Consider the following 14,171-nt stretch of genomic DNA (forward strand, 5'->3'; position numbering starts at 1 on the left):
GGAATCAAAAATGGATCATAACATGCCTACTGAACCTCTGAACCTACTACAGTGGTTGGCATAGGAAGTTCCTACTGGCTCACATGTATGGGAACGATCTGATAGATAACAGATGTTTAATGGGCTGATAATGTCAGAATATGGGTGACTGTTTTGCTGACGTTTTTTTTTTCATCCCTAATTTCTATGATCATCGATGTGTTAACTTGGTATTCATGTCAACAAGGTAAAACACAGCAAAGAATACAGATGTGTCAAGGTTTACTGGTAAATATTCTGTGTCTGCCCACACGTGTCCTAATTATCCTGAGTATATTATTGGATTTACAGAATTGGTTTAAAATGGATGCAGGGACAGCAGGAGACAGTTTGACAGTTTGCTTGATACAAATACCCTTATTAGTGCCAAAAGTCGCCAACATGACGCCCAACTCTAAATGTACCTCCTTTCCCTCCGGGAACAGTTCAGCACTTGAATGGCTGTTGCATTCATCCTGTCATTCCGATGTCAAAGCTCAACTCTACAGCATCTAATTTTGCGTATGGGTTCTCACATGCCCAGAAACACAGAAAAATGAAACTGATACAAACCTGAGTATGAGTAACAAGAAGGGTTAGACAGGAGATGATGTGAAAATGGAACAATAGTATTCTTTGCTGTATGACATGTTGAAAAGTCACTGTCACGGGATGACAAATGTACATGGAAAGATAACTGGAGATTGCTGAAATTCTATCCATGGGAGTGGCAAAATGTACAAACCTCCAGTTCATTAAAGGGTATGATGGGTCAAAATCAGAGGACAGAGAATTATTCAGATATGCCTTATATTACACCTTTGATGAGTGAAAGCACAACAAGAGGAAATTGGTGAGAACATACAAATTTACATAAGAATTTAGAATTGGTTAACTCGTATAATGCTGTCTCTGCCTCTCTGTTTCTTTCTCAGTGCTCTCTAAAGGTTGTGTGAAATGGCCATTAAATTTGAAGCCAGAGTATGTCTCTTAACTGCAAGCTGTGACAATAACAAAAACTGCAATTAACTTGCTGTGGCCTTTCTTGCGTTCTGCTTGACTGCTTTAAAAAAATGTGTGTGTGTGTGTGTGTGTGTGTGTGTGTGTGTGTGTGTGTGTGTGTGTGTGTGTGTGTGTGTGTGTGTGTGTGTGTGAAGATAAGTATTTCTAGAACTTTATTGAGCTGTCCATTGTTAAAATATGTACTCTGGATATTTCTGTCAATTTTTGAAGTCTAAAATGCTTTCTTAAGTTTAACATAAACTGCCAGGCAATCATGAAAAGATTTAGCAGAATTTAGGTTCAAGACATTTACAAGGCAGCCAGTGGCTACAGGCATCAAGGTCTGCAGTTTTCGACAGGTTTTAACTGTCAGGCCTTTTCCCAGGCCAAATGAAAAGTGAGATTTTCAAAATGTTCTTGGGGACTCAAACTCAGACTACAGCTCGTGTAATGTTTCTGTGTCTGTTAGCATTATAAATAGAAACAAACCTTCCTCAGCCTCCTTCTACATGAAAGATCTACCATGTTAGCTGTCACCTACTGTCAGTTCTTGTTTCATATCCCCTGCAAACAAATGAACAGAAGAAGAGTGTCTTCATTAGCATAAATCCCTCTGTAAACAAGGCCAAAAAGTGGAGTGAGAGCATTTCAACAAATCCTTTCAACTACAAACAATGATGACGAAATAAGCTCTTTGGTGCTTCTAGTGGTAGAAGAAGCATGATGACCCTGTTTAAACTTTGCGTAATTCAGTCTAATACTCTGTATCCTCAGGCTCGGATCTTTAATGGTGGAAGTGAAGGGCTCTTTGCAACCAATTAAATACAACAGCAGTGTGTGGGCCTATGCTTTTATCACTGTCTCAACTGCAACTCCATGCAGACTATAAATGTTATGATGAAATTATCAGTCAATTCTCACATTTGAACTGTTTAAGAATAAAGCTGAAATCTTCTTTTCAACACTGATGCCCTCTATAGTGGTTGTAGGCAAACAAAACAACACATAGCTAGTTAGCTATTCAGCCTCTAAATGCTGTCAGCAGCAAACTCCTGTTGATGCATATGTGCTTTACTATGTGTTTAAAAACATGCATTTAGATTCACAGAAGATGTAAAGAAGAGAGCCGCACCGGTAATGACAGTTGGAGTTCACTGTTATTACTAACCAGTAATAACACGGTGACCTTTCTTGTACTTTGCAAATAAGCTGCAAGGTAAAATAATAATTGATGTGGGCACAAGAGCATTCTCATAAAGGGGTGTAGTACAGCTGGTTTCAATACCACAGCACAGTGAAATAGTGTCTTGTTTCTAAGCTTTTGTTGCCACTGTTCCTACGGAGACATACGGTTCTCTTCTATAACTAATGACATTTTCAAATGTTCGACTGGCTGTATAAATGGTTAATGAAGTCATCATATTGCAGCTTATTTACTACTAACAAGAACAACATAATTTTCCCATCTAATGGATTGCATCTATATTGCCTTATTCAATTCAATTCAATTCAATTCAATTTTATTCATATAGCACCAATTACAGTCAAATTGTCTCAAGACACTTTACAGAACCCATATGCCTGACCCTCAGAGCAAGCCCAAAGGGGACAGTGGCAAGGAAAACACCCTTTTAACAGGGAAAAAACCTTGAGCAGAACCCGGCTCTTTTTGTGGGGGGACCCATCTGCCTGCTGGCCGGGCGGATTGGGAAAAGAGGTAGAGAGGGGTAGAGAGAGGGAGGAGAACAGGGAACATAATACACACAGTTTTATACATGCATGATAAGACAGATGATACAAAGTAGAAGCTAACATTGAAACTGATTCATAGTTTACTGTTACGATGTATAGCTCTGGCAATAAATATACTACATATATAGCTGGTAGGAAACTCAAAAACATGTAGAAGAGCATATCAAGTAAAGTCAGGGTGATGCAGAATAGACTGATGGAAATGGGCAGCTGGAAGCAGTGGGCTGGAGGAAGGTCAGCAGCAGCATCCCACAGTGGACATGATGGAGACTAGGCCAGTTGGTGGAACAGTAACCACAGATCTGAAGCATCCAGCTCTGGGACCAGGGACACTCAGAGGAAGGAAACAGAGTTAGTGTAATGCAATAACAGTATATATACATATATATATATATATATATATATATATATATATATATATATATATATATATATATATATATATATAATATAAAAGTAGATAGAGAAGGACTCAGTGCATCAAGAGAGGTCCCCCAGCAGCCCAGGCCTATATAACAGGATAACTAGGGGCAAAACTAAGGGACGTCCAAGAGGAAGCCAGATGTGCCAATGAAGACACCAGCTGACCCCCTCAGGATCACCTGAGTCAGCCCAAGAACCTTGTCAAAAAGTAAGGTTTTAAGCCTGTTCTTAAAAATAGAGAAGGTGTCTGCCTCCCGAACCCAACCTGGGAGCTGGTTCCACAGGAGAGGCGCCTGATAAGTGAAGGCTCTGCCTCCCATTCTACTTTTAGAAATTCTAGGAACAAGTAAGCCTGCAGTCTGAGAGCGAAGAGTTCTGCTAGGATAATAGGATACTGTCAGGTCTTTAAGATATGATGGAGATCGGTTGTTGAGAGCTTTATATGTCAGAAGAAGGATTTTGAATTCTCTTCTAGATTTAACAGGAAGCCAATGAAGAGAAACCAGTATAGGAGAAATATGATCTCTCTTGCTAACTCCTGTCAGTACTCTGGCTGCAGCATTTTGGATCAACTGAAGATGTTTGAGAGAGCTATTTGGACAACCCGATAATAAGGAATTACAATAGTCAAGCCTGGAAGTAACAAATACATGGACTAGTTTTTCTGCATCACTCTGAGACAGGATGTTCCTGATTTTTACAATATTTCTCAGGTGGAAAAATGAAGCCCTACAGATTTGTTTTATGGGTGAGTTAAAGGACATGTCCTGGTCAAAGATATCTCCGAGGTTCCTCACAGTAGTACTGGAGGCCAACGTGATGCCATCCAGAGTAACTATATGCTTTGAAAGTGAATTTCTAAGATGTTTGGGGCCAAATACAATGACTTCAGTCTTGTCTGAATGTATCCATAAGACAGTCTTGCAGTCTAACTAGCTGATTAGTTTCATCTGGCTTCACAGATAAATACAATTGACTTTTGTCAGCATAACAGTGGAAATTAATACAGTGCTTTCTAATAATATTGCCTAAGGGAAGCATGTATAATGTGAACAGTATTGGTCCAAAGACAGAACCCTGAAGGACTCCATGATTAACCTTAGTATGCTCATTATCTTGCTATTAGTCATATGTTACAGATATTGTTTTCTTAAAATGCTCAGACATCCACGTTCAGCCACAAACACACCACACTGATTACCATAATATATTCCTTGTAATATATTCCTTAGCCTCATTCTATAACTAGCTAACCCCGACTGTAACTATCATCTAACTCAGTGATGCGTCGTCAGGACCAACAGGGCTTTCTTTGCTGGCCTAAACTAATAGAATCATTGATTTACATTTTAATATTTTCCCATTATTCTTTTTACATTATTCCCAATAGTCTATTCTCATCATTTCACAACGTGTCTCAGGCTGTGGTGCTTCTATCAGTGTATGTTTATATTAGAGCTTTTATCCAATCACATTTCAGTCATCATGTGTTGCCAGGAACAAAGAAATCTGCCCCGAGGCCTTCAGAGTCAAAGGTGCAGGCACCTATAGATGAAAATACATTGCAATGATTTGTGGGTGGTGACCTCAGGGCCATCTAGCAGGTGTACAATAACGTCAGCATTTTCACGTCCTCTGATTGGATAGTCAGAGAGTTAGCCAAAGCCAGCGATTCCTATCTGTCCAGCACTAGCTAAAACTTTATCATTAAAGCTTTTTCTTTTTCTCTTTTTTTTTCAAACTTACAATGGCCATTTTTAAGGTGGACTTTCCAAAAGCTGGACATTGTGAGGAAAAGCCAGCCATCCCCGAAACTAGCAAGTCACTATCCACTCAGTAACTATGAGCATTAATCTTGGCTCAGTTTATGCCAGAAATACTACTAGACAGACCCGACTTGCAGCATTAGCCTACATGACAATAGAAAATGACTTATTGTTGGAACTGAAACACACTGATTGCTAGCACAACAGAGTGACTGAAAACTTTGCGAGGAAAGAAAGGAGGATGGATTTTGTAGTCAAGTAGTCACAAGTTTTGGTGAGTAAAAGGAATTTCATATATATGTCATTTTATTGGGTATATCGATGCTCCTGCTAGATGTGATGTATATGGCACAGGTGTGCAGCAGTGAAAGGAGGATTGTTGAACGGTTTCATCTGGGTTCCTTGCCTTAGTAATAGCATTCATTCTCGCTGCATGAGATACCTGTCTGCGATGCAATGTCCTGTCATTCTGCATTTCTGTATAATATTGATGGTTTCTATATGGCCATGGCGTCATAATGATGATATTAAGAGGTGGTTTGATTCAGGTAGGACGCCACTGAAGGCCTCGATGTAAAATGTACAGCCCACCACTGATCTTACTTACTTCTGACACTAATTCTAAAACCAAATATTTCCTATTAAACAGTCATTTGAAAGAGTGTTTGGAAGTGAGGGTAATCCTGAAGGCCCAGGCTAAACACTCAAAGTAGTCCTCACAAAAATAGTGGGACAAGTCCACATAAACACACTTGCTCCCGCCGAACATATTTGACAGCAGATGAACATAAAGCCTCATCACACACATGTCCGCTAAGCTTCCTTGCTGTGACTTGTGGAAGTCCATTTTACCATTCAGCTTCATTTAATTAGAAGCAGTGAGTGAAAATGGAGGGATTTGTGTCTGGCTGACTGGAGCCTGCATGTAATGTGGCTCACTGCTGGACCGGAGAGGGATGACTGACTGGATCCATTTTAGACATAATCCCTGGATTACTCACACACACACAAACACATACATAAATAAACAGTTATTAGTGATATGGCCATTTTTCTCCTGTCACTCTCTCCACTAATCTAATCTGCAAACAGTGTGGCATTACTTTGGTATTAGTCCACCTTGGACAGCTATAGGCACCATTCAGGAAAATAAAGGATTTCAGGGATCATCAATCCTGTCCCGTAAGAAAGGAGGTTCCTATACAAATAAAATGCATTTCCACTTATGCTTAAGACATTAAATGGAAGATTGTGGCTTAATCGGAAACACTTTTAATGTAAACGAGCCAAAAAGTCTACCTATGGAGGTAGGTGAAGGTATTCGTCTAAAACATTCATCGGGACTTCAGTGTCAATGTTTGATTAACTTTAGGATCACTGGCTTTTTGAACTGATGTTCTTGCACATCTCCAGGGCTCTGTCACCTGGATAAGACAGTTAATTGTCACATTACCTCAGTAGCAAAAAAAAAAAAATCAAATCAAATCCTACCTTTATCCTTATATCATCTTTGCAATGGCTATAAGTAAAATATTAAGAAGTCAACGTACTTTTTTGCTTAGATTTTAAAAAGAAAATGCAGTGGGCTAAGTTTTACATCTCAGCTATAAAAATGCTGATAATTAGATTTGAAGAATACTTTTAGGTCTTGCCATCTGCCAGATGTTTTCAGGTCAGCCCTGAGGCCGTAACTTATTTCAGAGCCAACCCCCATCTTTATATTTAGCTGCTGTTCAACAAAACAGAAGAATTACTTGGCTTTGGATTCATTCACTACGAGTGTCTACACCTCCAGCATGACATCTATACATGTGTCAACTGTTTTGCCTCTACATGGTTAATTGCATTAGTTTTAAAGCTACAGGATGACTTCACATGCCATTGTTACACTCATACACAATCAACATAATTCATACAATTCAATACAGAAACAGAGACATTGTGTATTTCACAGTACAGCCATAGGAAAAGAATTATTTAAATTCACTACACACAAATTCAGCTATGAATAAAGAAGACCCAGCAGCATTTACAACAGAAAGTACAATGTTTTACAACAGGGCTCCAGACTGTGACTAAAATGTCGCATTTTGTGACAAAAATTATGGGACAGTGCGAGTAAATTTTCCATCTTGGTTGCATGAGTGACCAACAAATTTGCCGATTTTTTAAAATTATCATTGAATATTTTTTTTTGTTGCTGACAAACTTCTGCTCCACACTTCAGCTCAGAAGTTGACAGCAATGCACAAATGAGCTGGTTTGACAACCCCGCATTAACTCCAAAAGAAGAAGAAAGGACACGAACACCATGTGTTTGAGAGCGGGAGGCGAATGACCACTGTGATTTATGTGTGAAAAGAGGAGGGTCTTGGTGTTTTCACACGAACCCACAGGTTCCACATAACTCTTGTAAGCAATGAACAATGACGAAGAGGACTATAGCCACGTGTCCACTGGATGCGATTTTCCCCCACGTCAACGCATCGCATCTGAAAATCACACGGATGGCAGGCGGTCACTAGCAGGCCACAACATCATGACAGCACTCGAGCAACAGCAGGCCACTATGTGGTCACATGACAGCGCTTTCAGCTTGAGAGTCGGCAGATGAATCGGATAAACACAGCTTTCCCTTTTATTTCGAAAACGCAACAGCAAAAAAAGTATGTCTGAAAGCATCTGAGGAAATAAATAAGCTGTGCAGCAGCTGAATCTGTCCTCATTTTAATTCACCGACAGCTAGTTTAGATGTTTGAGGATAGTTTCACAATGCAACATGCGGTGTATTTCCAGCTGCGATCCGGTGTGTAAGCTGTTTATTATGTTGTGTCTACTGCTGCATAATAAAACGTGAATTGAAAACATTATAGTTTCTGCATTTATTGTTCAAGTGTTTATCAGTAATACAGTGAAAATGAAAGGAAATGTAAATATTTACTATGCAAGTCAATTTCGATGTGCACCCCTAAATTTTCTGCTTGCGCTCCTAAAATTTTAAGTGAGGGGCACTGTGCTCCTAGAAAATAAAGTTAGTCTGAAACCCTGTACAATAACTATGTACCCTCAATAGCTGTATTTCAGTAACACATTAAACACTTTTCACATTTTGAGGTATCACGTTACAATAAGTTCATGCAAAGTGAAGGCAAAATAAAACTGAAAAGTACATTTTTTACAACTGCAATGTTCTTGCTTAAGAACATTTTATACTTTTGAAAAAGAGTTAATTTAACCCTTTAAGCTGCAGTCAATTCCAGCCGTTTTCAGTACAAAAAATCGCTAATATTCTATTTTTAAATTAAAAAAATGACGAAAAATACAGGGAATATTGGACCCGCATCGCGAGGTGCATTTCCTTGAAAACGACGGATTCGGGGATTTTGTACTGACTTCAGGACATGTTTTGGACAAAATAGTTTACTGGCTTGTGTCGTCTGGATGTAAAAAGTTGGATTATGGCCGTTTTTTGTGGAATATTTTTTTCTGTGTGTAATAATGAACCCGGAAATGTGAGTCGCGCTGTGGGCGTTGAAGCCGTGTATAGAGAACGGATGGATGGATATTCGTTTTTGTCGGACAAATGTGTTTTTCTCACCCGCTGTGGTAATCACATCTGAAAGTGGTTTATACCGGCGGATTCATGAGAATCTAAGCTTTCCATCGGCGTATAGTGTTTGTATAATCGCCTTTGCAGCCGTCGGACATTCTTGAAATTCCTATGCAAATTAGTAGGTGTACCGCCGGCGGTACACTGAAACAATACTAGATGGAAACTCCTTTGTAAAATTAGTTCACAATGATCATTTAACTCACTTGAGTAAGTTGTTCTCCTTTTGTCATCTTGTTTGTAATCACCAAAGCAATGACAATAACAATCTGTAGGAAATTATGTTGTGACAATGACATAGTTTGCTGTAATTATTACAATAATCCCCAAAATGTTAGACAGTGCATTCCACCGCTATCATCACAAAACCAACTGAGAGACTATTTGAATGCTGCTAATTGCTCTACTAGAATTCTACATACTCAGAATATCTATGATGTCGGGTGCTCACCTCGACCTAGAGGTTGGAGGCTCATACAGTCATAGACGAAAGCATTGGCACCCCTGGAATTTTTTGAGAAAATATACAATTTCTCCCGGAAATTTTTGAAATTACAAATATTTTTGATATACATGTGTTTATTTCCTTGATGTGCATTGGAAAAACACAACAAAGCAGAAGAACAAAGCCAAAATTGACATCATTTTACACAAAACTCAAAAAATGGGCCAGACAAAATTGTTGGCACCCTCTACTCAGTACTTCGTTGCACACCTTTTGGAAGAAATAGCTGAAACCAATTGTTTCTTATAACCATCAACAAGCTTCTTACACCTCTTAAATTGAATTTGGACCACTCTTCTTTTGCAAACTGCTCCAGATTTCTTAGATTTGAAGGGTGCCTTCTTGCAACAGCAATTTTGAGAGCTCTCCATAGATGTTCAATGGGATTTAAATCCAGATTCATTGCTGGCCACTTCAGATCTCTCCAGTGCTTTGTGTCCAACAGTTTCTTGGTGCTATTTGAAGTATGTTTTGGCTCATTGTCCTGCTGGAACACCCATGATCTCTGGTGGAGACCCAGCTTTCTGACACTTAGCCCTACACTGCAGCCCAAAATATTTTGATAGTCTCCAGATTTCATGATTCCTTGCACACCGTCAAAGCACCCAGTGCCAGAGGCAGCAAAACAACCCCAAAACATCTTTGAACCTCCACCATGTTTGACGGTACTGTGTTCTTTCTTTGAAGGCCTCATTCTATTTTCTGTAAACAGTAGAATGATGTGCTTTTCCAAAAAGCTCTACCTTAGTCTCATCTGTCCACAAAACCTTCTTCCAGAAGAATTGAGGCTTACTCAGGTATGTTTTTGCAAATGCCAATCTGGGTTTTTTAGGTCTGTTGGTCAGCAGTGGGATTCTTCTCAGTCTCCTGCCAGAGCGCCTCTTCTCATTCAGATGATGCCGTATGGGCTGAGCTGACACTTTTGCACCCTGAGTCTGCAGGACAGCCTGAATTTGTGTGGAAGTTGACTGAGGATATTTATTCACCATTCGAACTATTCTGCATTGCATTCTTTCGTCAATTTTTCCTCTTCTATCCCCATCCAGAGAGATTAGCCATGGTTTCATGAGTTATAAACGTCTTGATTATATAACGCACAATGGACAAAATAACTTCAAGATCTCTGGAGATGGTGTTGTAACCTTGAGATTGTTCTTATTTTTCCACAATTGTGCTTCTTAAGTCCTCAGACACGTCTCAGCTCTTCTTTCTCCTCTCCATGCTTGGTGTGACACACATAGGCACACAACACAAAGGTTGACTCAGTTTTTATACATTCTGACTGGTTTCAGATGTGATTTCTATCACATGCTTAAAATACAATGATTTATCCACAGTTTTAAAAGGGTGCCAACAATTTTATCTGGCCCATTTTTGAGTTTTGTGTAAAATTATATCAATTTCATTGTTTTTCTTCTGCTGTTTTGGGTTTTTCCAATGCTTATCAAGGAAATAAACACGTGTATATCAAAAACATTTGCAATTGCAAAAGTTTCTGGGCGAAATAGTGCATCTTCTGGAAAAATTCCAGGGGTGCCAACACTTTTTTTCCGTGACTATAGAAATCAAACAGATGAACAGAATCACCGGTCTAGTTTTAGTTCCAATAGTGTACTTGGACTCCTTCACTCAGAGTTTGTGCTCTTTCAACATGTTCCGTGGACTTACAGAGGTTTTTCCGAGGTAATGCATTAATCGTGGATAATTCCATCTTCATTTACTCATCAGCATTTGACAGCCAACAGACTGAGATTATGGGAAATTGTAAAGGGACATACGTTCACACTGGGATGCAAAATATATGTTTCAGGCTTGAGCACACTGTGATCAAGATAATGTACTGTGTACAGCATCAGTGTGTACACTCCTATGAAATAATTAATCACTTATTGCTAATTATCAATTAAAGATGAAATCACTTAAACTTGTATCCCGTTTCCAAAATAGATTTTCTATGCTGAAAATGCAGTCCTGGAAGTAGAAGCTCAAAACAAATGTTGATACATCTGCGATTATTGACTTAGAACAAGAGTTAGAAAGGTAAATAACAAAATTAAACTGAGTAGGCTGATGATTTCTAATTAGCCATAATGCACAAATTTGCTCACAAAATGATCTGTGAACACCAGGGCTTTCTCAGCTTGGACCTGTGGATTGTGTCTGTCTGATGTCTGCATCATGACCCCACATTGAACAGAGTTGCTAGAGGACTTCTGATTGTCAGACTTCTCAAAGATGGAAAAGGATTCAGAACGACTGGTGACCAATTAGAAATAGTGGGAACACAGTTGCTGCAGGAATTAAAGGGAGCCATAGCACTACAAATCTGAGCTGCAGTGTTTGTTCTCTTAAAATGAATCTGTAGAGATTTTGTTACTTGCAAAACTGAACTCTGAAAACTGGAAGGAAAATGGTTAGACGTGGCATGATGGCATCTTTGGATCCAACATGATTGACTTGAATCTGATCAGGACTACGACAGTGAAGCATGTAAGTGGGAATGTGATGATATAGGGCTGCATAAGCACAAAAGGTGTTGACATCTATAGGTGGCACTATGAATACCCACAGATGAACCAAAATAGTGGTTGACAAGATGGCTGGCACTCTGCAGAAGCTTTAGCAGAACTGATGTTCCATCATGACTTGATCCAGTGCCACTACAAAAATCCCACAAGAGTTTCTAAAAAAAGACAAAAGTGAAACTATGCCCTGGACAAGTATGTTGCCTGACTTAAATCCAATAGAAAACCTTTTGGATATTTTAAAGAAAAGGGCAGAGCAAGAAACACCCTCCAGCAAAGAGCAGCTCAAATAGAAAATTGAAAAGTCTTTGAAGAATGGCAGAACATCTGTCTCGAATTTTGTACAACACTGATATCCTCAGTGCTGAAGGGGATCCAGTGGGTTAAAAACAAAGGCGGATGTATGAAGCATTGAAGAAATTAAGATTTGAAGTAATGAAAGGTGAACTGACTTGTTGCACTGAGTTCCTACTGTGGCCCGTATTTTAATATTGCAAATCTAAACTGGTTTTACATTTTAGCTGAGATATTACATTTATTTATTACTTTCAGAATTTTTAAAATACATTGTTTATCTCTGGTTTCAGTTGGTAAGCTGCTGATAAAAATGTGTAGCACAACAAAATAACATGATTTAGAGAATGGAGAATTTTTGTTCTGATGAAAATGGTATTTCATTTTGTGCTGTTGTTACATAATGTAAAACAGTGACTTTGGCTTAAAACTGGGAATGATAAATTGCTGTCTCTAAAATATTGCATGCCACTTCTATTTTATGAAACGTGGATGTGGGCCAGAATGGAAGTGCAGGAAATGTTTCTTTGTGAAGTATCTTCCAAATAGATGACAGGGAGAGAACAAAGTAAAGCAGGTGAAGTTGTCAAACCCAGAGAAACAGATGCTATATTACTGTCACATTTTCAATCGCACTCCTCCGTAACATCTGCTGTGTGATTCTTCAAGGTTCAGTAGTGGAGAGTAGGCAAGGCATGGGATGTCAGAAATAGAGAAAATAAAGGAAGTAGTAGAGAAAAAATGCTGATGAGAAATAGGAATAAAATAGTAACAGGAAAACTGAAGACGAGGCACAAGACGAGAAAGGAGACAAGAGGACTATAAAGGGAAAAAAAGGAAAGATTGGTAGAAAAAAGAAAAACTGTGGGAGAAGAGAAGTGACGGGGGGGGGGGGGAAGCAATAACACATGCAGATAAGATAAGAGTTAATAAGAAATACAACTGCTGTAGGATAGTTTTCTGCTTCAGAGGCTTTCAGATTTGACCCCAACACATTCAAACACACACAAACAGATTACGGTACAAGATTGAAGGAAGAACATGCAGATAATCGTGGCACTGGGATTAATAATGAGATTTGGGGAGAGAGGGGGTTGAGGAGGGGAGGGGTGGGATTATAGCTCCCGGCCCAATGTTAACAAACATAATTCCCAGCAGACAACGAGTGAGCAAAACAAAGCTGCCTTAAGAGGATTGGAGGGCTTTGCAATTGTGACTAAAACTATGTCTCAGATTGTCTTGTGTCTCGAGAATTAGGGTGACATTACCAAAATGGAAATACAGAATGTTCTCCTGGTGCCTGTAATCATACACACTCATACATACATACAACGTCTGAGTCTTAAGGCAGGTTCAAACAACATAAACGTCATCATTAAATGGCTACAAGTCAAATATGAAGGTATGGAAAGCATGTTTATGTGTTATCTCTTGTTGGTGCTTGAAAATTGCTGGACATATACATTGTGTTTTCTATCTGAAATTGTCTCACTTTGAAACAGTGTAAGAAGCAAAAATGATGAAAAAACACCTCGAAACTATAAAAAGACTGAATTGTAACTGTTATGATGACGATCATATGCTTATCAAGGATCCGTCACTCAAACGAGGAAGTGACCTGAGAAAATACCAACTCCTTGGTGCTCTCTTTTTAGTCATTTGTTTTTATTTAAAAAAAAGATGAAATATTAAGGTCTTCTTTGTTTGTCTGTGTTTTAAAAAAAAAAAGATTCAGTATCTTTTTTAATTATGTGGAAAAAAATAGCGATTATTTAGTCATCCAGTTGGCAAACTACACTTTCGGGGAGCTCTTTTTTTTTCTCACATTTTCATTATCAAAAGTGACAGAACCTTTTATAAAGCACTTGGTTTAGCTTTTAGAAATAATTATTTCTATTACAAACAGTATGTATAAGAAGAACAACAAAACAGAGGAAGCATAGCTTTTTTGTAGTCTGTTTAAGTGAGTAACGTTTTTGAATTTGCATTGTCACGCTTCAGTGGTGATGGCAAGAGCAGCAGGCATGCTGGTATCTTTATTAAAATGAATTAGTAATAAATCATCCTCATGCATGAAACATACATCAATAATAGGCTAATTTTACGCATGATCCATGATAATGAAGATAAGAATATTAGAAATGTAAAAATAGTCTTTTGTCAATATTTTAGAGGCCCTGCAAAATTCCACAAATCAGGTTTGTAGGGGAGGTCACGCTTATTAAATTCATATCCTGGTCTCATCTGTGATGTGAGCACATGCTAGACCATTCCAT

The 14,171-nt window shown here is 38.7% G+C and overlaps 1 protein-coding gene across 1 annotated transcript in view; it reads left to right on the plus strand.

The window, feature by feature from the left end:
• The window catches only part of si:ch211-186j3.6 (neural-cadherin), a 416,158-nt gene that overhangs the window by 274,495 nt on the left and 127,492 nt on the right, over positions 1 to 14,171 (plus strand). The gene's annotated exons all lie outside the window — the stretch shown is intronic.

Source organism: Acanthochromis polyacanthus, chromosome 2 (genome assembly GCF_021347895.1).
Source record: "Acanthochromis polyacanthus isolate Apoly-LR-REF ecotype Palm Island chromosome 2, KAUST_Apoly_ChrSc, whole genome shotgun sequence".
NCBI lineage: Eukaryota > Metazoa > Chordata > Actinopteri > Pomacentridae > Acanthochromis > Acanthochromis polyacanthus.